Source organism: Antechinus flavipes, chromosome X, assembly GCF_016432865.1.
Source record: "Antechinus flavipes isolate AdamAnt ecotype Samford, QLD, Australia chromosome X, AdamAnt_v2, whole genome shotgun sequence".
Classification (NCBI taxonomy): Eukaryota; Metazoa; Chordata; class Mammalia; order Dasyuromorphia; family Dasyuridae; genus Antechinus; species Antechinus flavipes.
The window spans coordinates 41,741,452-41,769,163 of NC_067404.1; the positions used below are offsets into that span (position 1 = coordinate 41,741,452).

Here is a 27,712-nt window from a genome sequence, read left to right on the forward strand (position 1 = left end):
GAACTTTACTGTGGATAGATTATCAACCATCTGTCTACATTTTGGACACACTCCATGTTGGTCTATTTAGGTTCACTTACTCCTGAGACACTTGACATAATCTGTCAGATTCATGATTGGTTCCTACACGTATCCTTTGAGTATATTCCATTACTTACCCCTCACGGACAAATTGCTGGTCTGTGTACTCTCTGGACACATTCCTTGACCTGTCTAATCTAAAATAGTTCTTTGATCCTTTCTCTACTCTTAAGAAATTTTCTTATCTAGCTTCTTGTTTTTTGAGTCATTGCAGTGGCGTCTGACTCTTACTTAGCAAGGGTACTGGAGTAGTTTGCCATTTTCTTTTCCAGCCCATTTTACAGATGAAGAACTGAGGAATATGGGAGTAAGTGACTTGTTGAGGGTCACACAGATAGTAAGTGTCTGAGGCCAGATTTGAACTCAGCTTTTCCTGATTCCAAGCCCAGTGTTTTATCCACTGTGACACCTAGTTGCATTGTAGTCTCATAAATTCTTAGATATGTTTAAGGTATGCCAGCCTTTTGTTCCTGTGGACTGCCACTCATCTACTGCAAGAAGGGAAGGATTTCACCTTTGGATTTCTAGAAGCAAAGTTGGTGTCTGTAATTAACCTGAGTTCCACCATTTTAGTTTATTTTCATTCACTTATTTTGTTGTAGTTGTGCATATAACTTTCCTAGTTTAGCTTTTTGGTCCATCTCAGTTATTTTTTACATTTTCACTTACTAAATACTTATTTCCTCACCCTAGGAGATTTGACTTGCCTAGTACATGCCAAATCTTGCTTGTCCCCTAGGGGGGCCTTGTTGCTTCAGGGTCTCTGAGTCAAAAGACCCTCAAATGCTCTTGTGTTTTTCTGCTTTTCATTGCTTCTTATGATACAGTAATATTCCATTATATTTTTAAGCTGTGCTTTGTTTCTACTAGTCTGCTTTCGAGCTTTCCTATTAGTTCTTCTCCAATCAGAAATCTTCCCCCAATTACCATGCTTTCCTATGTTAACCAGACACTACATTTGGATCTTCTTTCTTGCTTATTTAGTCTGTTCCATGGATCTGCTTTTCTATTTTTAACTGACACCAAATAGTTTTGATGATCATAATTTTATAATAGTTTCAAGTCTAGTAATACCAAGTACTTTTCATTCTTACTTTTTCATTATTTCATTTGAGATTTAAGCCTTTTTTGTTCCTCAAAATGAATTATCAGGGCAGCTAGATAGAGCACCAGCTCAGGAGTCAGGAGGACCTGAGTTGAAATCTGGTCTCAGACACTTAACACTCTCTACCTGGGTAAATCACTTAACCCCAAAAGCTTTGTCAAGAAAAAAAACGAATTTTTCTCTAATCCAGTTCTATAAAGTAATCTCCTGGTAGTATTGTGGAAAGAAAACTCACTGCTTATGATTTAGGGTACATCAGTAAAATGTTTTATTTTGGGCATAGCTACATGAAGGGGGCATCAAAGTGGCTCAAAGAGCAAAGAGATTTCTAGGGGACAACAGGGTTTTTGGGGCCACTTTTCACGTTTTTTTGTATCTCAAAATTAACACTGGGCTCACAAATGGGTCTTGGGGTCTTAGAACAGGAATTAAGGGGAGCAATTGGATGGTGTCATCAGCCTCAGGATGACGGATAGCTTGAGTTGGACACTGAAGGACCTGGGGGAGGGAGGAAAGCTAAAGGGCAGTGGCCATGGGTATGCAACATTTGGGTGAGGGTATGCAGGGGAAGGGGTGGGGAGCCAGGGCGAGTTCGTCCAATCCGGAAATCTGAGAAACACATTCCAGCTTGAGTCTTTGGCTGGCCAAACAATCGGGGAGCGGAATTTCTGGGTGGTGTGGAGGCACGCTGATGCAGCCAATCTGAGGTTCTTTCTCCTTGGTCACAAATGGGAGCAGCAGCACAGGACAAGAAGAGAGGTGTTTGGTTCCAGGGGATGATGATTTTCTTTTGAAGTGTGATTTAGAGCTCCATGTCTGATGGTCTGATGGCGGATGGCAATGTTGATGGGCAACAGGATCTGGGAAGAACTCTTCCAGTATGATTGAAGGGTACTTTTCTCACTGATGTGCCCAGTCTACCAGTTGGAAGTTGTGACAAGGAAAAGGTGCCAGGTGATCGGGGAAGAAATTCTGATACCTGATGGTGAACAGACTTAATATATTTCATTAGTATTTGAACATAATTAATGGTCTCATCTGTCAATTAAAGACCTTTTTGGTAGGGGATGTCTATAGGAGTTCCAGGGTATTATGGCATGCTTTTCTGCTTAATAAATGTTTGTTAACTGAATGATAATTCAAAAGGATCTCAAAAAGTAAGGGATTTATCAAGTCACTTATATCCAATCTCATATAAATCTTAACTATATTATTTTATAAGGGTTATATTATAGTGCCTCTGAAACTCAGGGTGGTCCTAGAAGTGAGAATATAACTGAAAAGAAAAAGTATGAAAATTTCTCTTACAATTTCTTCTTTATAATGAGTGTCTCTACCCACGCAGGCAGATGAAGGGGAATAGGAAATCTTAGTACTGCTGATCCAATTCTATCTTTTCAGGAGGGATTGGTGGAGATGGGATCGGGAAGGTTATATCTGGAAATGGAGGAGATTTTAAAAAATGAAAGGGAGGTAAGAGAAATAAGGATAAGTCCCAGATAACCATTATGAAGTGAGAGACTAGATGGGTCAAGGTAATTCTACAGAGGTGAGGCTTCCAAGGTTACTCACCCTATAAATCCTAGCCCCGTCAATTCTGTCCGGGGCAATGACTGATAATTAACTTCAGACAGGAGAAGCAGGAGGGGGTCCAAAGAGTCTGCAGATGCTCTACTTTCGCTCTGGTGGCCAGGTGTCAAGAAGCAGGAGGGCCGAATATCTACTGAGTTTAAGCAACTTATGGTGCAGAATTGACTACATGATGGCAACAGTGGAGTTCAGGAAGAATAGGTAAGATTCAGGGAAGAGACATGGGAAAATTCTTGGGAACTGATACAGAAGGAAGGAAGAAGAACCAATGACAACCACCATGTCAATGGAAAGTCCCCAAAGTGAAAGTGACTGCATTGTCTTTGTAATGACCAAAGATCTTGAAGAATTGAGAAAAGTCACGTCTGTTCTTTCCATGTAGATGGGAATGTAGATGTAGATGGTCTGAATGTGAAATGTTACACATTCAGGCTGATTTGGTGGATGTATTGGTTGGTTTTTACTGAAGTGCCTTCCTTCATTTATTTTCTAATTCTTTGTACTAAAGGATAGCTTACTTTGGAAGTGATGGGGATGGGTATATTTGAAAATGAGGGTGATGTGAAAACAAAAAAGCAAGCTATGAGATAAAGCCATGGAAAGAAGCATGGGTGGGTATTGTACAAAAGGGCAAATTCTAACCAGGTGGCGAGAGAGTGATGAGAACCTGGATAGGTCAGAGACTGGGTCCTGGCTGGTTCTGGAAGGGTGAGGTTTGTTTGATTTACTCACCCTCCAAACATCAACCAGGGCAGCTCTTCCCCAGAGCCAGTTCCGGCGAGGAGTAGCCTATCATCTCATCACTCTGGGATGGGAGAGAAGGCTGGGAAAGTGGAGGGTCCTGGTCCGTCGTCCTGGATTCAAATGGCAGGTCTGTTGGCAAGGTGGATAACAATGGCTAGGCCCTAGCCTGTGTGTCAGAGGGAGTTGAGAGACTGGATGGGTTTGAGTCTGTTGCCTGCTGAGTTATAGAGGGGTGAGGTTTGCTTATATTACTCACCCTCTAAACACCAGCCAGGACAGCTCTGCCCCAGAGCCAGCTCCAAATGGTTATGGACTTAACTACACACGGGAGGGGACCATGGGCTCTAGAGGGTCTCTACTTTTGGTCCAGGGGTCTGATGTCAAGAAATGGGAGGTTGGGTGAGGAAGAGAGGTAAAAGGAGTATCCCAGGTTCTGTCTTCGTGTTCAGAAGTAGGTCCTGGAGACTGGATGAGTCAGAGTCTGAGTCCTAGCTGTATTGGGAGGGGTGAGGCTTGCTTGATTTACTCACCCTCCAAACATCAGCCATGGCAGCTCTGCCTCAGAGCCAGCTCCAATGGAGAATCAATGATCTCCAAAGGGGATACACTCCAGAGGGTATCTAATTTTGGTCCCATGGTCAGGTGTTAAGAAGTACAGGGCAACAATATAAACTAGGGAGATATTTAACATACAATGGTACCATTACTTTTTCAATATGATGTAGTATGTTTAGGAAGGGTAGAAAGAAACATAGAAGTCCAATATCTGATATGGAGGGGTAGTCAACAAGAAAAAAAAATAGTACATACAGTGATTCCAAAATGCCCATAGAAAATTCCCAAAAGTGAAAGTGCATGCATTGTAATTATGATGACCAAGAATTTTGGTCTTGGAAAGGAGTTGAGAAAACGAACCTCCTTCTTTGGGGTAGAGACTGCCTAGATTATGTGTGTGAATCTTACACAAATGGTCATGAATGCGTTTTGCTGAAGTGGCTTTTTTGCATTTCTTATTTCAATTAATGATATAAACTGTCATTCTCCATTTAGGGAATTGAGAGTAATTTTTGGCAATAAAGATGATCTCAAAACAAGAGATATTTGAAATAATTTAAATTATATAAAAGAGCAAAGTTACCAGTAGGGAAAATAACGAGTCCTGTGCTGTTGACTAAATATGGATGCTAGAAAGCAGCAGGGAATGTATTTGGCTAGTTCTAGATAAGTGAGGCTTCCTTGATGAAATCTTTTTTCCAGCTTCTATTGGGGCAGACTTGCTACAGGGTCATTTACAATGGGGGAATTAATCATTTTTATATGGAGGTTGGGGGAATGTGGACTTTGGAGGGTGTCTAGTATTGGTCCAGGTGATAAAAAACAGGGGAGAGGCACATTGGGGAGTGGTTCTGTAGTACATCAATGAAGCTTATGATTTCTGTGATGTAAGAAAGAATGCCCAGGTAAGATAGATGGAGTCATGGGGAAACTGACATGAACTGATGCAGAGGGAAGTTAGAAAAATGTTATACATGATTTCTCCAAAAATATGAATGGAAAGAACTGAAAAGAAAAACTGAATGCATGTAATGATAATGACCAAAGAGCATGGTCCTGGAGAAGAACTGAGAAAATGTACCTGCTTTCCAGAATTTGCAATCATGCTATTAAACAAGCAAAACTAAAAAATTCACAACATAAAAAGAGGTAAACAAGAGAATTAAATTGTGATGAAAGAAACCATAAACAACAAATCAATGTTCATATTAAATTTATATGCTCCAAATACCTTAGCATCTCAATTCATAAAAGAAAAACACTTAATTGCAAGAAAACATACAGTAATACAGTCATTGCAGGCGATTTTAATGTTCCTCTTTCAATTTCAGACAAATCTAACAGAAAAATCAAAAAGGAGGAAATGTAGAATGAAACAAATTGCAGGAGAAACTAGAACTGAAAGTCTCAAGTCATCTTCTAAATAGAAGTGCTAAAGAATATACACATCTCTCAAAAGCACATGGATCTTTTACAAAAATTGGCCATGTATGAGACCAAAAGATATTGCAAATAAATGTAAAAACACAGAAATATTAAACATTATTTATAGATTGCAATATAGAACTCAGACAATAATCAGTTCAAGGAGCATGTAAACCAGAGGACAAAGTACATTAAAAACTATAGATCACTAAGTATTACAATCTCAAAAACTTTACCAAAATCCTATCATAGCACATCTAAGTACATCCAAGAAAACATTCATTATGATCAAGTTAGATTCATATACTAGATATATGAATAGTTTAACATTATGAATTAATAAATATAATTAATCACACAATAAAACCACATCAAACCACACGATCATCTTAATAGATCTGGGAAAAGCCTTAAATAAAATGGAAAACTTACTTATGCTAAAATCCTAAAAAATAGAGGCATAGAAGGACTTTTTTTTAACATCATGAAAAGTAATTGAAAACAAAAGGAAACATCATATGCAATGGAGATACACTAGAACTTTTTCTGGTAAATATAGCAGTGCAGCAAGGACGGCTGCTTTCCCTTCTATTGTTTGATATGTTTCTGGAAATGCTAGCCTCAGCATAAATACAAGAGAAAGAAATTACAAATGTAAAATGGAGATAGGACTATGCACATTTAATGATGACATGATGGTTTACTTAAAAAAATCTTAAGGAATCAGCAAAATACTAATTGAGACAAAGCTTTATCAAAATTTCAGGCTACAAAATAAATCCATAAAATCAACAGCATTTCTAGGTAATAACAACAAAATCCAAAAGACAATATAGAAAGGGAAATACCATTCCAAATAACTACAAAATGCATAGAGAGTTGGGATCAATATAACAAACCACAAAATTACATGAATAGATTCACTTATAAAGTGTTACTGAAAGAAATAAAAAATAGCTTAAATAGTTGGAGGAATATTCAGTGCTCATGACTGGGTATATCCATTGTAAAAATGACTATACTACCAAAGTTAATTTATAGTTTAATGCTATACCAATCAAATTATCAGAACTAGATAAAATAATAATATTCATTTGGAAATTAAAAAAAAGTAGAATATCAAGGGAAATGATAAAAATTAGAAATGAAAGGGGAATTACACATCCCAATTTCAAAATATGTTATAAAACAGCAGTCATCAAAACTATTTGATAATTGGTTAAAAAATAGAGAGGTAGATCAATGGGACAGAATAAACAAGGGATAATTAGAAACAATGAAACTAAAAAACCCAGAGTTTGATAAATTAGAAAACATGAATTACTTAGGAAATAAATCCCTTTATTTGGGAAAAAATGTGCTAGGAAAAGTAAAAATCAGTGTGGCAGAAATTATTTTTAGATCAATACTGTCCATAGTATATTACAAAATAAATTCTAAATGGATAGGTGGCTCTAATATTAAAGATCATACCACAAAAAATTGGAAGAAAATCAGATATAGCATTCACAACTAAGGGTAGGAGTTTTTTTTTTTTTAAACCAAACAAGGAATAGAGGCAATGGCAAAAATAAAATCTATCACTTTGATTATATGAAACAAAAAATTTCCTGTGCAAAGAAAATCATTGCACCTAGCATAAGAAAGGAAATGGTTAAATAAAAAACCTTTTGATTCCCAGATAAGCATTTGTTAGTCAAGATATATAAATAACTAACATCTATGTATATATGTAATATACACACATATTTACAAGATATTTATGCATATATAAAGCCAAAGATCATTCCCCAATAAATAAATACAACAAAGGGTGCAAAAAATTCTCAAAAGAATTACAAACTATTTACAATCATATGAAAGAATGATCCAAATCACTAATAATAGAAATGCAAACCAAAATAAGCTTGAGGTTCCAACTCGCACCCTGAAAATTAGCAAAGATGACAAAAGATGGGAACAATCAATGTTGGAAGTGTTACAGGAAGATAGGCACACACATATTGGTGGCAGAGTTGTGAGTCAGTACAACTACTTTAAAATGCAATTTGTAATCATGAAAATAAAGTCATTAAAATGTCTACCTTTTGACCAAAAGATTCTAATATTAGGTTTATACTCGAAAGAGATCATTGATACTTCAATCTAGGAGGGGCTAAACACATGTGGTACACGAATGTAAGTTGAGAAAGGAGAGACCTCTGTGATTATCTCACCCTAGCTACATCAATCAGGTCAGCTCTTCCCCCTGGGCCAGCTCCAATGGGATGTTATTAATCCATAACTCAGAAGGGTGAGGGAAGGGGTAGGACCAATGAGGTTATGATGGACTCTGATGGGTCTCTATTTCTGCTCCAATGGGTTGGTAACAAGAAGTAAGTAGTCCTTAGAGAAAGTAGTCAGTTCTAGGTTATAGTGTAATGATTAGAAATGGGGGCCAGCTACACATGAATCAGTGTTTGGACTCTGTCTAGTTGTAGGGAACAGAGGTATCATTGTATAAATTACTCTGCGATCCTCAGGAAGCACAGCTAAAGCAAGAAACCAGTCATTTTGAGATTTAGTTATCTCCACAAGGGAGGGGAACATGGGCTCTGGAGGGACTCTCTATTAAGTTCAGGGGTGTGATGTCAAGAGGCTGGGAAGGCATCAGGATAACGGAGTGACCTTGGTCCTATTGTAATGATCAAGGGAGTGACTAGGTCAGATTCTGGGGCCTGACTGGATTGGGAAAAGTGAGCTTTATCAGATTTACTCACCCTCTGAACTTCAATGTGGACCCTATGGCTAATTGGTTACCTTCATCTGGGAGAAGGGGGCCAAGGACACTGAAGGGACTTTATTTTGGGTCCAGTGGCCAAGCATCAAGAAAAAAAGCAGCCATGATATCATTACAAGGTCTATGCTTCAAAGAGATAAAGTGGAAAAGAACCCATGTGTACAAAAATATTTATAGCAGCTCTTTTTATGGTGACGAAGAATTGGAAACCAAGGGGTACTCAAATGGGCAGTGGCTGAACAAGTTATGGTATATGAGTATGATAGAATACTACTGTGCTGTAAGAAATGATAGAGATGGTTTTTAGAGAAACCTGGGAAGATTTGTATGAACTGATGCAAAGTAAAGTGAGCTGAACTAGGAGTACAATTTCTGCAATAACAAAATATTATATAGACAGCTCTGAAAGATTTGCTAACTGATCAACACAATGATCAACCACAAATCCAGAGGACTCATGATGAAATGTGCTACTCACTTCCTGATAGAGAGGAGATGGACTCAGAGTGCAGACTGAGACATATTTTTGGGACATGGCCAGGGCAGGAATTTGGCTTGATTGTACATGTTTGTAACGGAGCTTTTAGGTTTTTTGCTTTCTCGGTGGGAGAAAGACAGAAGGTCAATCTTTGTGAAAGTCAAATTTATTTTAAAAAAGAAGGGGTGGACAGGACATCTATTTAGGGCATGACTGACAAAGTGTGCTGCCATAATCAATTGGATCCATCTAGGAAGAAAGATTCAGAGAAGAAGCGTGGCAAGACTCTTAGGAGCTGATGCAGAGGGAAGTAGGGAGAACCAGGAAAATAGCATACTCGATGGCTACCACAATCTCCAGGGAAATCCCCTCAACATAAAAGTGAGGGCACTGTCATTGTAATCACAAAGTACTTTGTTCCTGGAAATTTGTTGAAAAGTCAACTCTATCCCTTTTATGTAGATGTGAGGGTTAGTGAGTATGAAATATTGCACATGCAAACTGACGTGGTGGATGTGTTGATTGGTTTTGCTGGACTGCCTTCCTCCATTTCTTTACTCATTCTTTGTACTAAGGGACGGCCTGCTATGGAGAGGATGGGAAAGGATATATTTGGAAATCAGAATAATGTCAAAACAAAAACCATGATGAAAATTGTACAGATAAAGTAATAGAAAGAAGCAAGTGTGACAGTATAGAAAAAGGCAAGTTGGTGAGTGAGAGCGATGAGCTTGGATGGGTCAGAGTCTGGGACCTGGCTGGTTCTGGAAGGGTGAGGCTTGCTTGATTTACTCACCCTCCAAACATCAGCCAGGGCAGCTCTTCCCCAGAGCCAGTTCCAGCGAGGAGTAGCCTATCTCATGCTGGGTTGGGAGAGGGGGGGCAGAGAATGTGGAGGGTCTCTGGTCCTGGTCCGTTGTCCTGGATTCAAGTGGCAGGTTTGTTGGCAGAGTGGATAACAGAGGCCTGGTCCTTGCCTGTGTGTCAGAGGGAAGGTTGAGAGACTGGATGGGTTTGAGTCTGTTGCTTGCTGTGTTACAGAGGGATGAGGTTTGCTTATTTTACTCACCCTCCAAACAACAGCCAAGGCAGCTCTGCCCCAGAGCCAGCTCCATATGGTTACGAATTCTCAACACATGGGAGAGGGTATGGACTCTGAAGGGTCTCCACTTTCGGTCCAGTGATTTGTTGTCAAGAAACATGAAGTGAGGAATCAGAGTAAAGGGAGAATCCCGGGTTTTAGCTGATGGTCAGAAATAGGTTCCAGAGACTGGATGGGTCAGAGTCTAGATCCTGGCTGTACTGGGAGGGGTGAGGCTTATTTGATTTACTCACCCTCCTAACATCAGCCATGGCAGCTCTGCCTCAGAGCCAGCTCCAAATGGGGAATCAATAACCTCCAAAGTAAGTTGGTTAGGAACTCTATAGCAGCTCTATTTTTGATCCAGATATCAAGGAGTATGAGAAGGGAACATAGAATGGAGGGTGCCTCAACATACTGTGGTACACCAAAATGAAGTCTATGATTCCTGTGATGTAAGAAAGGAAGCTCAGGAAGGATGGAGAAAGAAGCATGGGAAGACTGATAGAGATGGTCATGAAGAGAGGAAAATAGTATATAAAATGATTTCAAAAACATCAACAGAAAACAACAAAAACCGAAAGTGCACGTATTAAAATTAAGATGACCAAGGATCTTTGTCCTAGAGCAGAATTGAGAAAATATACCTGTTTCTTTTGGGAATAGAACACCTGGACTTTGGGTGTGAAGTATTGCCTAAAAGGTCAGAAACAGCTTATGTGTGGGTTAGTTATGTTGAAATAATATACTTTTTTTTTGCATTCTTTGTTTCATTCTATCATATAAAGGGTTACTATCCAGGAAGGGGATGAGGAGTCACGAACTTGGAAATGAAGGTGATGTCAAAACAAAAGATATTGCAGTTTTAAACACTGATATAAAGAACAGTAGGGCAAATGTGTGAGATGTAGGTAAAATGATCGGTATTTAATCTTATGCTGTTGCTCAAACATAGATGCTAGAAATTGGCTGGGTCAGAGTTTGGCTAATTCTAGAGAAATGAAACTTCCTTGATGAACTTCCCTTCCCAGTTTTAGTGAGGGCAGCCCGGCTTCAGGGCATTTTATGATAGGGAATTTCTTGTGTTCATGGAGAACCTGAGGGGACATGGAAATAAAACATATCTAATTTTTGTCTAGTGATTTAGTGTCAAGAAGCAGGCGAAAGGCACGTTGATTGCTGGGGCTCAATATGTTGTGATACATGAATGAAGGATGATTCATGTAATGTAAAAAAGAATGCCAAAAAAGGACAAAGGAGGAAGGGGAAGACTAATATGAACAAATGCTGAGGAAAGTCAGAAAAAATATTAATGATTACTCCAAAAATGTGAGTGGAAAGTGCTGAAAAGGAAAAGTGAAAGCATTTTATTGATAATCACCAAGAATTTTGTTCTAAAGAAAAGTGGGAAAAAAATGTACTTTCCATGCTCTGCAAAGGTGAGGGACTGTGGATGTGGAATATGGCAAATATAATCAAATTTAGTTGATATATGTTGTTTGCCTTCCAATACTTCTCTGCATTTCTGTTCTAAGGGGTGGCCCTCTGGGTAGGGGATAATGAAGTAAACTACATGTGGCAATGATGGTGATATACAATTGAAATATTTCCAAAGTTGTGAATAAGGTTCGTGATATAAATATACAGATGAGACCTTCAGGAAAATGACAAGTCTTTAATCCTAATATATTGAACTAAGGTAGAGAAGCTACAGCCTGAGTGTAGATGTAGATGGTCTGAATGTGAAATATTACACATGAAGCCTGATTTGGTGAATGTATTGGTTGGTTTTTACTGAAGTGCCTTCCTTCATTTATTTTCTAATTTTTTGTACTAAAGGATAGCTTACTTTGGAAGTGATGGGGATGGGTATATTTGAAAATGAGGGTGATGTGAAAACAAAAAGCAAGCTATGAGATAAAGCCATGGAAAAGAAGCATGAGTAAGCATTGTAGAAAAGGGCAAATTCTAACCAGGTGGCGAGAGAGTGATGAGAGCCTGGATAGGTCAGAGACTGGGTCCTGGCTGGTTCTGGAAGGGTGAGGTTTGTTTGATTTACTCACCCTCCAAACCTCAGCCAGGGCAGCTCTTCCCCAGAGCCAGTTCCGGCAAGGAGTAGCCTATCATCTCATCACTCTGGGATGGGAGAGAAGGCTGGGAAAGTGGAGGGTCCTGGTCCGTCATCCTGGATTCAAATGGCAGGTCTGTTGGCAGGGTGGATAACAATGGCTAGGCCCTAGCCTGTGTGTCAGAGGGAGTTGAGAGACTGGATGGGTTTGAGTCTGTTGCCTGCTGAGTTATAGAGGGGTGAGGTTTGCTTATATTACTCACCCTCTAAACACCAGCCAGGGCAGCTCTGCCCCAGAGCCAGCTCCAAATGGTTATGGACTTAACTACACACGGGAGGGGACCATGGGCTCTAGAGGGTCTCTACTTTTGGTCCAGGGGTCTGATGTCAAGAAATGGGAGGTTGGGTGAGGAAGAGAGGTAAAAGGAGTATCCCAGGTTCTGTCTTCGTGTTCAGAAGTAGGTCCTGGAGACTGGATGAGTCAGAGTCTGAGTCCTAGCTGTATTGGGAGGGGTGAGGCTTGCTTGATTTACTCACCCTCCAAACATCAGCCATGGCAGCTCTGCCTCAGAGCCAGCTCCAATGAGGAATCAATGATCTCCAAAGGGGATGAGACCATGGACCCTTGAGAGTGTCCAGTTTTGGTCCGATGACCAGGTGTTAAGGAGTGGTGAATAGGGACATAAATTGGGAAGTGGTTCAACATATTGTGAAACAAGAATGGAGACCATGATTACTGTTACATAAAGTCATTTGCCCAGGAAGGATGGAGGGAAGTAGGGGAAAACTGATAGGAAGTTATGAAGAGAGATGGGCAGCAACAAAGAAAAACGTTACCAAGTTCCTCCAAAATAGTGAATGAAAAGTAGCAAAAAGAAAAAGTGAAGGGTTTATAATGATAATAAATGTGGAATTAGATCCTAAAGAAGAATTAAGAAAGCATATTTGCTTCCTCACTTTGCAATGAGTGAGACTATAAGTGTGGAATATTGCATACAGATTTAAATTCAAATTCAAATTATGTGGCATTTAGTTTTGAAAGAGTACCTTTCTGAATTTGGTTCTCTGAGCAGGGAATGACTAAGAAAGGTGTATGTTTCAGTGATGGTAATTTAGAAACATACTTGAGGGAAAAAAAACTCTGGTAAAGAATCAAGGATGACCCTCAGAAAAAAATGGCAAGTTCCAAGAGCTGTTAGGCAAAGGTAAAGACTGGCTGAGTATGTCTAAGCTGGGCTAGGTCTAGACATGAGAAGTTTCCACCCTCCAAACATCAGCCAGGTTAGCTCTTCCCCTAGCCCATCTCCAAAAGTGAGTCAATACAAAACTCAGAGGGGTGAGAGAAGGGGAAAAGAGGTTGCTATGGATTCTATAAAGCCTCTCCTTACGGTCTAAAGGGCTCGTGACATGAAATAAATGGAAAGTCCTAGGTTCTAGCTTGATGATCAGATGTAGGGCTGGGCTCTGTCTAGTTGTAGAAGGGTGACATGTTACTAAATGAGTTACTCTGCAGTGTCGGGCAAGGCAGCTTTGACCCAGAGTCAAGTTAATTTAGGACATCATTATCTCCACAAGGGAAATGGGACATGGACTCTGAAGAGATTTGCACTCCTTCTTTTAAGTCCAGTGCCCTAATGTTAAGAAGATGGGGAGGAAAGACCTTGGTCATATCCTAATTATCAGAAGTAGGGTCCAGGGACTGAATGGATGAGAGTCTGGGACCTGGCTGGATTTGGAGGGCTGAGTTTTGTTGTTGATCTAGAAAAGCTCTCCTTTGTACCAGTGGCAGGTCATCTAGAAACTGCTGTGGATGGGACATTGGTGGAATTAATTACATGATTATGGCAGTAGATTCTGAGAGGGATTCCAAGGATTTAGGGAGGAGGAATGGGAAGCTTCTTAGGAACTTTTGCAGAGGGAAGGAAGGAGAACCACTAAAACATGTATCCAGTGACTACCACAATGTCAATGAAAATCCCTTCAAAGTGAAAGCGAGCACATTGTCATTGTGATAACAAAGGATCCTGTTCCTCCAGACAAGTTGAGAAAAGTAACTCCTATCAACATGTAGATGTTGAGGTACTCTAAGTATGCAATGTTATATATGCAGGTTAACTTAATGAGTTAGTTGCGTATTTAGCTTTTTGTTTTGTCAACTCTTTTCTAATTCTTTGTGCTAATGGATGGCTTACTTTGGAAATGAAGGTGATGGAAAAATAAAAGCTATGGTGAAAATTGTAAAGATAAAGTAATCAAAAGAAGCTGGGATGGACAATGTCAAAAAAAAAAAAAAGGCAAGTTCTAGGACCTTGTCAGTGGTGAGGAAAGCCTGGATGGGTCAGAGGCTGGGTCCTGGCTGGTTCTGGAAGGGTGAGGTTTGTTTGATTTACTCACCCTCCAAACATCAGCCAGAGCAGCTCTTCCCCAGAGCCAGTTCTGGCGAGGAATAGCCTATTTCATTCTGGGATTGGAGAAGGGGTCTCTCTGGCCCTGGTGTGGGATCCTGGATACGGGTGGCAGGTCTCTCAGCAGGGTGGAAAGCAGAGGCCTGGTCCTTACTTGTGGTTCAGAGGGAGAGTTAAGAAGCTGGATGGGTTTGAGTCTGTTGCCTGCTGTGCTATAGAGGGGTGAGGCTTACTTATTTTACTCACCCTCCAAACATCAGCCAGGTCAGCTCTGCCCCAAGGCCAGCTCCAAAAAGCTAGGAATTTGCTACACATAGGAGGGGACCACCGACTCTTGAGGGTCCCTGCTTTTGGTCCAGTGACCTGATGTCAAGAAGTGAAGGGTTGGGTGAGGAGAAGAAGCAAAGGGAGAATCCCAGATTCTATCTTCAGGTTCAGAAGTAGGTCCTGGAGACTGGCCGGGTCAGAGTCTGGAACCTGGATGTATTGGGAGGGGTGAGACTTGCTTGATCTACTCACCCTCCAAACACCTGCCAGGGCAGCTCTGCCTCAGGGCCAACTCCAAATGATTATGAATTCTTTACACATAGAAAGATGTCATGAACTCTGGAGGGTGTCTACTTTTGGTCCAGTGGCCTGGGATCAAGAAGCAGGAGTTGAAGTATCAGGATAGCAGAAGAATCCTAGATTCTAGTCTGATGATCAGAAGTAGGTCCCAAGGACTGGATGGGTCAGAGACTGGGTCTTGGCTGCATCGGGAGGGGTGAGGCTTTTTTATATACTCACCCTCCAAACATCAGCCAGGGCAGCTCTGCCTCAGAGCCAGTTCCAGTGGGGATTCAATGATCTCCAAAAGGGATGAGACCACGGACTCTGGAGGGACTCTACTTTTAATCCGGTGGCCAGCTGTCAAGGAGTACCTGGGAGAGGACTTGATTGGGGAGTATTTCAATATATTATGGCACGCAAATGAAGCGCATGACTTTTACCATATGAGAAAGGATGCTTAGAGCAATGAAGGATGACACGGGAGAACTGAAACAAACCGATGCAAAGCAACGCACAGAAGAAAAGGACAAGGGTGTATATGGCGACTCCAGAAAGGTCAGTGGAAAGCAATGAAAAAGAAAGTGAAAAGATTGTAATGCTGAAGACTAAGGATCTAGGTCCTGAGGAATAGTTGTATTTTTACCTGTGGAGGTGGAATATAGTGTAATGTGGTTGATGGCAAGTGCCGGTTTTTTGGAAGTGTCATTTCTGCATTTCTTTTCCTAAAAGAGCTAGCAGTTACATAGTGCTTTCACATTTGCAAAGCTTTGCACATTCTCTCTTATAAGGGGCATTTCTATGAGCAAGGAATGATGAGGAAGGACATACGTGACAGTGATTGTGATACAGGAACAAAGGATTTCCACCTCTACAACAAAAAATATTGTCACATAAAGACACAGGACGAGCATTGGGAAAATGACACATATCCTGCTCTGAAGGTCTTAGGCAAAAGGATAAGGTAAAGACTGGCTGGGTGTATCTGGGCTAGGTTACTTCTACAGATGAGGTTTTTTTGATTATCTCACCAAATCAATGCCAGCCAGGGTAGTTCTTCCCTTGGCTCTGCTCTAATAGTGAGATAACAATCCACACATCAGAGGGATGAGGGAAGCTGAGGCAAGGTGGAAGAGGGAGCTGAGCAGGATTGTTCTGGACTCTGGAAGGCCTCTACTTCTGGGCCAGTGAGCTCATGAGAAAAGGTAGGTATTAATGGTGGTCAGAAATAGAGCTCAGATTGTAGAGAAATGAGGTGTTGTTGAATAAACCACCATGTAATCTTCAGGAAGGACACCTTTGCCCCGGGGGCCAAATCAATTTGGGCTAAATTTGTTCGGCAAGGGAGGGAAAGCTAGGGCTCTGGAGGGACTCACTGTCTCTCAAGTTGACTACACTGCTGTCAAAAAGCATCAAGGTAAATGGAAAGAATCGGCTTCTATCTTAATGGTCAGAAGTAAAATCTAGGGACTGAAAGGTTCTTAGTATGGGGCCTGGTTGGATTGGGAAGGGTGAAGTTTATTATAGATTTATTCATCATCTAAATTTTAATGTGGGCACCTCTGCCCCAGGATTAGTTCCCTTGCTCAATTACCTACAACTGAAGTGGGGCAAGGACTCGGGAGGAGATATACTTTGGATACAGTGGCTAATAGTCAAGAAATGGCTGAGGGTAGGATATCAATCGAAAGAAGGCTTAAACAGATTTAATATTATCAAGATTAATTGAATAATTGGCAATGGATTCTATTAGGGAGAAAGAATGGGAAGACACTGTGGAGCTAATGCAGAAGGAAGGAAGACAGCTAGGAAAATAAAACGAATCACTACCACATCAAGGGAGATACTTCCCAAAGTAAAAAAAAAGTGAGTACATTGTTATTGGAGATTCTCCAGGAAAGGAGTTGAGAAAAATTACCTCTGTTCCTTCCATATAAATGTGGGGAGAATTTGTTGTTCTTGGTGGGGTTTATAGAACTTCTTTTCATTAATTTCTTTTCAGAATTCATACTAAGGAATGACTTACGATGGAGATGATGGTGATGAGGACGTTCAGAAATGAAGGTGATATAAAAACAAAAGCTGTGATGAAAATTGTAAAGATAAAGCAATGGAAAGAAACGGGGGTGGATGGACAGCATAAAAAAGGGCAAATTACAGGTTCTAGTCAAGTGGAGAATGAGAGTGATGGGAGCTTGGATGGGTCGGAGTCTGGGTCCTGGCTGGTTCTGGAAGGGTGAGGTTTGTTTGATTCACTCACACTCCAAACATCAGCCAGAGCAGCTCTTCCCCAGAGCCAATTCCAGTGTAGAATAGCCCATCTTGTTTTGGGATTTTTGGAGGAGGTGGGGAAAGTAGAGGGTCTTGGGTCCTGGTCCTGTGTCTTGGATTCAAGAAGCAGGTCTGTTATGTAGGTGGACAATAATGGCCTATTCCTTGCCCGTATGTCAGAAGGAGAGTTGAGAGACTGGATGGTTTGAGTCTGTTGCCTGCTGTGTTACAGAGGGATGAGGCTTGCTTGATTTACTCACCCTCCAAACATCAGCCAGGGCAGCTCTGCCCCAGAGCCAGCTCCAAATGGTTTTGATTCTATTACACGTAGGCAGAAGACACGGACTCCAGGGGGTCCATGATTGGCTTGGTATCATGAAACAGAGAGGGAAAAGGGAAAATCCAGGGATCTGTCCTGGTGTTTGGAAGTAGATCCTGGAGACTGGATGGGTCAGAGTCTGGATCCTGGCTGTATTAGGAAGGGTGAGGCTTACTTGATTTACTCACCCTCCAAACATCAGCCATGGCAGCTCTGCCTCAGAGCCAGCTCCAAATGGTTATGAATTCTCTACACATTGTGGGGGGAGGAAATCATTAACTTTGGAGGGTCTTTCTTTTTGATCCTGTAACAAGATGTCAAGGTATAGGGAGAGGGATATGGACTGGGGAATGTCTCGACAAACTCTGGGAAGTGTATGATAGCCATGATTACTGCAATATGAGAAAGGATGTCAAAAGGCATGAGGAGACTGAAATGAAGTGATTGGGATACTCATTGAGAGAGGAAAAGAGCATATATACAATGATTCCAAAAACTATCAAGGGGAAAATTGATAAGTAAAACTGCAGGTAAAAAAGATAAAGAACAAGAATCAAGGTCATGGCAGAGAGATGGGAGAAAGGCCTTACCTAAGTAGAGCAGCAAGACTTTAGTTGGGGGCCAAAGCCAAAACACTCAGATAGTTTCTATGAAGATGATTGGACACAAAATGTCTTTTAGTCTTTGATACAATGTCTGGCTTCCTGGCTAGGGAAAGGAAGAGTAGGAATCTATTTGGAAATAAATTTAATAGCAAAACAAAAGGTTTTAGAAATATCGGGAAATTAGCTAATAAAGAAGTAAGATAGGGTAAACAATAAATCTCTGGTTTTATGCTATTGGCTAACTGTGGATCCTTGAACTAAGCTAGGTTAAAAATTGGGTAGTTCTAGAGAAGCAAGGCTACCTTAATGAACTCAAACCAGAGTAGACCTTCTCATGGGCCATTTTCAGTAGCGAATAAATTATATCCATATGGGTACTGTGGTCACAGGAACTTTGGATAATATTTAATTTTCATTCATGGAGCTTCTCTAGAGAAGCAAGACTGAGGTACATCAATTGAAGATTAGTTCAACAAATTACTGTAAAGAATAAAAGCAAAGAATCCAGCAGTATCAGAAAGAATAATTGGGGAAATGGAATATAGCATAGGAAGACTGAAAGAAACTAATTCAGAGAGATGCTCAGCAAGAGAAGAAAAGATTGTCTAAAGTGAATTCAAAAATATTAAGAGAAAAAAAAACTAATAGGGAGATGCAGTGTAATTGTAATAAATAAGGATCTTATCCTGAAGGAGAGTTGAGAGAAGGAATCCATCTCCTTTGGTGATAAAATGGAAAGACATTGGTTGAATGCCTAAATGCTCAGACAAAGCTTAGGTAAGGGTGCACCTGGTGAAAGTGGGGTTTTTGCATTTCTAGTTTCATTCTTCCATATAAAAGCTGGTTTCCTAGTTATGGTATAGCAAAGGTCACAGCGGTAAATGAAGGTGATGTCAAAACAAAGAATATTAAAAGTATTTATGAAATTTTAGTATAAAGAAATAAGGTAAGTGGTGGGGAAAATACAATTTTCTGGGTGGTCTGCAGAGTTCCAGGACATTGGTGTAAAATAATTCTGAAATCGCCAATCACAACTAATGTTTCAATGAGTTTTTTAAACTGCATATAATATATTTCTTTTCTTATCTGAGTCTCTGGCTATTGGAAAAATTGGGAGAGATGAATTATATATACATAGAGAGGGAAATGAAAATGATATTCAAACGTGTTAGAAATATCTGGACGCTATGCTATAAAGTAACAGGTTTATCTATAGGGAAAATGACATGAACCTAGACCTCAACTGTTGACAAACTGTGAGTGCTAGAAGACAAGCTGGTCAGAGTTTAACTTGCTGTGGAGAAAGGAGACTACTTTTATTCTTTCCTGATATATCCAGGGCAGCCCTGCCTCAGGGCCTTTTGAAATGGGGGATTCATTATATCCATACATGAACTCTGGTCAAAGGATTTGTCCTCAGTCCTGCACTGAAGAAAGAGGGTTAGAAACACTTGAATTTGAAGGTGTCTCATAATTTGCTGATATGTGAATGAATCCCATGTCTTCTGCTCTGTTCTATGGTACCTGAATGAAATACATGACTTCTGCAAAATTTTTAAAAATGCTTTGGAGTAAATAAAAAATTGAAATCAACTAATATAGAGGGATACTACTTAGAAAGGAAAACATTATATAAAATGACTTGAAATATAATGAGGGGAAGCATTGAAAATGAAATGAAATGTTATAACCACTATCATGAGCAATGATCTTTTCCAAGAGGAAAACTGAGAGAAAAATGTCATTGCTTTGATTAGGTATGGACTTGTGGGACATTGGTTGTGGAATATTGCCTAAATGCTAAAATCAAGCTTTGGTAGAAGTATATGGGATTGAAGTATCCTTCTTGCACTTGTAGTTTCATTCTCTGATAAAACAAGTTAGCTCTCTGGGAATGTGGTGGTAAAGGATATGTTTATAAATGAAGGCAATGTCAAAAGAACGGATATATATTAAATAGTGCTGACCTTTTGCTACAACAGATCAGGGTAATCAATGGGCAAAATGTTTCTGCTTTGGGTGTCTATAGAGCTCTGGTACACTAGATGTGGGAAAACTTCTGAGATTGTCAGCCATAGTTATGTGTAGGTATTTTTTTTGGCATATTGTATATACTTTTGACATAGAATTGATGTCAGTGAAAGATAGTATGGGTTAGTTGATAGAAAAGCAGTCTGGGATTCAGGGAAACCTAGTATCAAGTCCCACTTCTGACACATAGTAACTGTCAAATCTTTAAGATTAAAAATTATGAAACACATGTTGATTTTCATGGAAGGAAGTGGGTTACTCACCAGGAGATACTTGCACCTACAAAAACACAGGTCCAGACCAGATAGAAAAATTAAACCAATAAGAAATACATAATTAAAACATCTACCATTGGCTTGCACCCAAGCAGCCTTTTTCCAGAAGCAGATAATTCCTATTCATTATATAAGTTGCCCTGAAAATAAAAATTCATGAAAAGGTTCAATTTAGGTCATTAAATATCCTCTGTACATTCTTCCTGCTAACAGACAATGGGGTGTAGAGATTACAATATTAAATAACTAATGTTTGATCTACACAGTTAATATATCAAAACTTTTGTTGAAGAATCAGGAGCTCTGATAGAGATGTAGAGGAAATAAATTTGGGCTCTGGTGGATTTTGGGGGAAAATCCCTCGGAATTAATGCTTTCCTTTATTCCTATTGTCTTGCCAATCCTAGGGAATTTTACTTTTCAAAGCAGCTAGATCTTTTCACATGAAACAGAGTGAGTTGATTTAACATCTGGCCTAGCAAGGCTTACTGCTGCTTCTCTGAAACTCACTTTACTCATATATAAAATGGAGATAATTCCTTCATTACCTATTTGACAAAGTTCTTCTCATGTTCCATTGAGAAAACTTTTCAAGACATGTTGCAAACTAAGTATTTTTATAACACAGAATTCAACTTCATTTTTTCTCCCAAAGGCATTATCTTTTAAAAAAATTTTTTTTGAATAATAGCTTTTTATTTTCAAAACACATGCAAAGATCGTTTTAAATATTCTAGGTATTTTAAATGAGAATTTAATGAATTTTTTTTGGGTTTTTTTTTGAGGTCTGCTGCTCAAGTTAGTGAAGGAAGATGAGATAAATATCTATATCTATGTATGTGTAAATATAGGCTATTACATTTTTTTTACATTCTGGTATGAAGAAATGGAATAAAGGACATTAATGAGTAAATTGCTAGTGATTTGGTTGTCTATGTAGCTTTGGGCCAGTGGATGTGGAATATTTTTTGAAACTGTCATGTCCTATGCTCAATTAATTTTTGAAGTGCATTTAATACATTTCCTTTTTCATCTTTTCCTTTTTTGTTGCTGTTGTGAGGCAAGTGAAGTTAAGTAACTTGCCCAGGGTCACACAACTTAATAAATGTCAAGAATCTGAGGCCTTTTTTCATTTTTTGATGCAAATTCGACTTCCCTAGCTAATGAAAGAATGTCTAGTGATACATTTGGAAATGGAGATAGCCATATGATATGTTAGGAATGTCTAGAAATTTGTCAACATTGTCAAAATGTCAAAACAAAAGATGTTAGAATTATTTTTGGCATTCTGATAGAAATAATTACTGGGGAAATAGCTCTGCTTTGGTTATCTAGGACACTGGGTATGGAACATTTCTGGAAATGTTAATCACACTCATATATAGTTTTTTTGGGAAATGCATTTAATATATTTAATTTTTTACTTTTTGATAAAATGTCTGCCTCTCTGAGTAGTAAAAGGATGAGTAAGGATATATTTGGAAATGAAGATAATAGCCAAATAAAATATATTAGAAACATGCTGACATTATCAAAGAACAGATTCCTCAGTAGGGAAAATAACATGTCCCAAGTCCTCAGCTGGTTGGCCAGTTGTGTATCCTAGAAACTGATTTGAGTTAGAAATGAGCTTATTTTGGAGAAGTGAGGCTTCTTTCATGAACTCCTCTTTCCAGTTTCAGAGGGGGCAGTCTGGCCTCAGGAACATTTCTAATGGGGGATTCAATATCTCCAAATAAGGGCTATGGACTTGCAAATTTTAGTGTTCCTAAATTTAGTCCTTAGACTTACACTGGGATTTGAAAGCATCTAATCATTTAATAGTCTGTGAATGAATACCATAACTTCTACAATATAAGAAAGAATACTTGGAGAGATGAAATGAGACATGGGAAAACTGAAACAGTGATGCAGAGGGATGGTCATCAAGGCTGAAAAAGCCTGTGTAAAGGGACTTTAAAAATATTAAGGAAATATGCGAATAGGTAAAACAAATACTATTCAGTTACAATGTACAAGAGTAGAAATGAGAGAAGAAATGCAACCTCTTTGGATGGTTATAGAGTTGTGGGGTGTTGGTTGTGAAATATTGCCTAATTGCTCCAACAAAGGTTAGGTGAAGGTGTATAGGGCTGAAATGTCTCTCGAGTTTGAAATTTCATATTTGAGAGGAAACTTGCCTTCCAGAGAATGAGAAGAAGATCATATTTGTGAATGAAGGTGATGTCAAAAGAATGTATAAGGTTAAGTATTGTTGACATTTTGGTATCACGAAACCAAGCATCAATGGGTAAAATAATCCCATGTTGGTTACATGTAGAAGTCAGGAACACTGGTTTTGAAATATTTCAGAAACTATCAGTCACACCTTATTTGTAGTTGAAAAGTTTGTTAAGGACTTTTTGTTATAGTTTCTTTGAGTCAAGTTCTGTCTCTCTGGTTAGTGAAGGGTGAGAAGGCCTGGATTTGTTTGTCTAAACTTCTAAGATATTGATTGTTGAATTTTTCTGAAATTCTCAATCACAATTCATGTTTATTGATATATATTTAAGGGTATTCAATACATTTTTTTCATTCTGTGATATGAAGTTTGGTTCTAGGCTGATGAAAGAAGAGAAGTGAGATTTTGAAAGTGTAGAGGATATCTAAAGAATATATGTCAGAAATGTATTGGCATTATAATATCAAGGACGAGGTTCATCGGGATGGAAAATGAAATGTTCATGGTCATCAGCTCTTTGACAAATGTAAATGTTAGGAAACAGATTGGTTAGAGTAAACTGGCTATAAAAAAGTGAGGTTTAATTAATTCTTCTCAGCTCCAGTCAGAGAAATTCTACATGGTCATTTTTGATGGGAATTCATGATCTCCAAATATGGGCTGTGATCACAGAGGCTTGAGGTTATGCCCAAGGTTCATTCTTGGGCCTGTCTTGGAAAAAGAGCATTGGAAACAGTTGGATTCTTTAAATCATCTGATGGTATGGGAAGGGATCCCATGACTTCTGCAATATAAGAAAGAATGGCAGGATGGAAAAAGGAATGAATAGATCAAAACAAGTTGATGCAGAGGAATGCTCAATGAGAGCAAAAAAGCATTATATACAGTGATTGCAAATCTATGAATGGAAAATGGTAAAAGGTGAAACAAAACGCAATCCAATTATAATGAGCAAGATGCTTTCCTGGAAGAGAACTAAGAAAAGAGAGGCAATTATTTGTCTTGGTTGTACCACTGTGAAATATTGCTTAGTTTGAGACAAAGCTTTGATGTGGTTTCATTTCACTCAAACATCTTGTGTTCACTTGTTGATTCATACTCTGATAGGAATGTAGGCTCCCTGAGGATAAGATGGTGAAGGATATGTGTGGAAATGGAGAAGATGTCAAAAGGATGGATATGAGAAATAGTGTTGGTTTCCTGTTATAAGGAAATGAGGTCATAGGTGGGCTAGATGCCCTAGCTGGTTATCTATAGAGCTCTGGGACACTGGGTGTGGAATCTTTCTGAAACTGTCCAATACATTGCTATGTAGATGATTTTTTAGAAGTGAGTTTACTACCTTTCTTTGTTTCTTTGCTACAAGTTCTGGTCCCATGGTTAGTGAAGGATGGAGATGGTTTGTATCAGAAGATGACACTGAAACAAAGGATGTTAGTAAAATTGTTGGTATTCCAGAATAAAGAAAGTAGATCATGTTTTGAAAAATGGCTGTGATTTGGCTATAGAACTCTGGGGCATTGAGTGTCTTTCTGAAGGTGTCAGTTACAGCTAATGTTAACTGAATTTGTTGAAAAACATTCACTGATTTTTTTCTTCCATCCTGCTATATAAGGTCTACTCTCTGGCTAGTGAAAGGAAGAAGAGAGTTACTTTTGAAAATATAGGTGGTATTCAAACAACAGATGGTGGAATTAGGTTGACATTACAAAATCAAGAAGGAGGTCTATTGTATGAAAAAAAAAACCCATGTCTTTAATTCTTAGCTCTTTGCTATATGTAAGTGCTAGAAAACAATTTGGTCAGCATTTATCTGCTTTTTGAAATTGCTTACTTTTATGAATTTTTTTTCCCAGTCCCAGTCAGGGCAGTACCCCCAGCTGGGCCATTTGGAAGGGAAATTCATTTCCTTATGGGATCTGGTCAAAGGGACTTGAGGGAATGCTAAAGTTTTGTCTTTGTTGGGTCTACTTTAAAGAAAGAGAGTTGAAAGTACTTAATTCTCACTTATGAGAGCCTCACAGGCTTGAAGCTATGTCAAAGGTTCATTCTTGGCCTGTATTGGAAAAAGAAGTTTGGAAACACTTGAATTTGAAAAATTCTCATGATCTGTTGGTATGGGAAGGGATCCCATGACTTTTGCAATATAAGAAAGATGGTGTGGCAGGATGAAGAGAAGAATGAGTACACCGGAAATAGTTGATGCAGAGGAATGCTCAGCAAGAGAAAAAAGCATTGTATACAGTAACTTCAAACCTATTAATGGAAAGTAGTAAAAACAAAATGCAATCCAATTATACTGAGCAAGGTGCTTTCCTGAAAGAGAATTGAGAAAAGAAATGCAATTACTTGTGCGGGTTGTACCCTGTGGAACATTCATTGTGAAATACTGCTTAAAACTTAAGCCAAAGCTTCAGTGTAGTTGCATTTCACTGAAGTGTCTTTTGTTCAGTTGTTGATTTACTCTTTCATGGGAATGTAGGCTCCTGGGGACAAAATAGTGAAAGATAAGTATATAAATGAAGGTGGTATCAAAAGGATGGATATGAAAAATAATGTTGGCTTCCTGTTATAAGGAAACGAGGTTATAAGTGGGCAAGATGCCCTAGCTGGTTATCTATAGAGCTCTGGAACACTGGGTGTGTAATCTTTCTGAAATTGTCAATCACAGCTCATGTTGAATTTGTTGAAGTGAATTCAATGCATTTCTTTTTTCATTCTATGATATGATTTGCTTCTCTATCTAGTTAAAGAAAGATTGTTATTTCTGAAAATGTAGCTACTAAACTAAATTTTTTAAACTAAATATCTTAGACTTCTGTTGCCAATATTATATCAAGAATAATGCTCATTTTTATGTAATATGACATGTTCATAGTTCTCAAGTCTTTGTCATGTGCTAGTGAAAATAACCTGGTCAGAGTTTAGTTGGTTCTAAGAAGGGAGGTTACTCTCATGAACTCCTTTTTTAGCTCTAGCCAGAAAGAGTCACCACAGGACTCTTGGCAAGAAAATATTTCAAAACAAAAGTGATATCAAAGAATTTTAGAAGTATTTTTGACAATAGAGTCCAAAAAAGCAAATTTATCAAATGTGGAAAATGCCAATGTTTTTGTTATCTATACAGCTCTGGGACTTTTAAAAATATATTTTTCTATAACTTTTATATATAGGTGCTTTTTTGAAATTGCCTTGAAAGTGGGTTTTTTTCATTTTTTGATACAAATTGTGACTTTCTGATTAGTGAAATAGGTAGCTGAGATAATTTGGAAGTGAAAATGAAATTAAAATTAAAAAGGTTACAAATGCTGATTACAATATTAGAAAATGGGGTCATCTATAGAAAAATGAGATGTCTTGCACAGTTTTAGTCAATAGCTAGATACTAGAAATTGAGTTGCTTGAAAATTAGTTGGTCATACTTTAAATTGTTCAAGAGAATGGAACCGACTTTAATAAACTCCTTTCCTGACTTCTAGCTGATAGTAAGACCATTTGCAAAAGTGAATTCTGTATGTGCACATATTGGCTACTGTCATATGGACTTTGAAGTTCGCAGAAATTTTGGGCATAAGACAGTGTTGGGGAAAAAAGCAGGAGTAGCCCTTGGTATTTAAATGAAACCCATTACACATGAAATATGCTTCAGAGGATAGTGAGATGCATGGGAAAAATGAGAAACTTATGCAAGGGATGCTAAGAAAAAAATAATGGTGACATTAAGTAGCATTTACTGCGTAAATGCTACTTTGCTAAGAGCTTTACAAATATTACCTCTTTGGACTTTCACAAGTCTAGAATGTAGGTAGTATTATTATCCCCATTTTGCAGTTGAGGAAAACAAAGTAAATAAAAAAAATAAGCAGGCTCAAAAAACTGTGTCTGAGGCTGAATTGATTTCAGGCCAACTATATCATTATGTCTCATGTCAATATGACTCATAATTTCTAAAGTATCAGGAAAACTAGTGATAAGAAAGAAGTAAATAATGTATAAAATAATTCTTAAAATGTTAAAAAAAAAAAGGGGTGGGGGGAGAAGGAACTAGGTGTCAGAGTGGATAAAGTACCAGCCCAGGAGTCAGGAGGACCGCAGTTCAAATCCAGCCTCGAACACTTACTAACTGTGTAATCCTGATTGCCTTAAAAAAATTTAAAAAAGAATGAAGAGGTGAAATCGAATTATGCAAAGCATAAATGCTATCCTAAAGGAGAGTTGTGAGAAGGAATACACCTTCTTTCATATATTTTACAATGGTGGAACTTTGGCTCTTGAATAATGCCCAAGTAAAAGCCAGAAATAAATGGATAAAAAATAGAAATTGAAAAATAGGTTGTATAAAATTAAATGAAAACAATATGTAAAATGGAAAAGTGAAGTTTAATATAAAATTATGCTTTGTTATTCTTGAGAAGAATTTTGTGAAGGAATGTACATGTTTTGTAAGATATAAAGTGATATTTCTTAGGTTATTTGTTCAAGACCAAATAATCAGCTAAAAGTCTGAAGAAGGCAAGATAAACTGATGGATCGTTTAATTAATTTGTTGACTATGAATGAGACTGCAAATGTTATATTTGGAAATGAATTTGTTTTGAAATGAATATTCACAGTCAGATTTACATCTGAGTATTAAGAAATGGGCATTATGAATGGACAAAATACAGAAAGTTTTTTTTTTTGTTTGATATTTGGATGTTTCACTTTGTGTATGAAATATGAATAAAACTGGTAGTGTTAACTTACATAAAATTATTTTACTTAACAGAATGTAGTGAAATACTTTTTTCATGTTTAGATAACATGTATGGGTATCTAGATAGGCAAAAATGAGGAAAAGATTTGAAATAGAAGACCAAATTAAAATAAAATATCTTAGAAATGTGGAGGGAAAAGGAAATCAAGAAGGAATCATCTGTATACAAAAGAAATGGCCCCAGTGGGATATTCATGGGCAATGGGAGTTGCTTGAAAGAATATGTTCCAGAGAGGACTGGCGAGACTTACATGAACTGATGCTAAGTGAAACGAGCAGAACCAGGAGATCATTATACACTTCGACAACGATATTGTATGAGGACATATTTTGATGGAAGTGGATTTCTTTGACAAAGAGACCTGAGTTTCAATTGA

The 27,712-nt window shown here is 38.5% G+C and overlaps 1 long non-coding RNA gene across 1 annotated transcript; it reads left to right on the top strand.

The window, feature by feature from the left end:
• Positions 1–1,430: 1,430 nt before the first annotated feature.
• Positions 1,431–27,499, top strand: LOC127542286 (uncharacterized). Its single transcript, XR_007948623.1, has 2 exons — positions 1,431–3,647; positions 12,041–27,499. It is a non-coding gene; the product is annotated as an uncharacterized LOC127542286 (long non-coding RNA).
• The last annotated feature ends 213 nt before the right edge of the window (positions 27,500–27,712 follow it).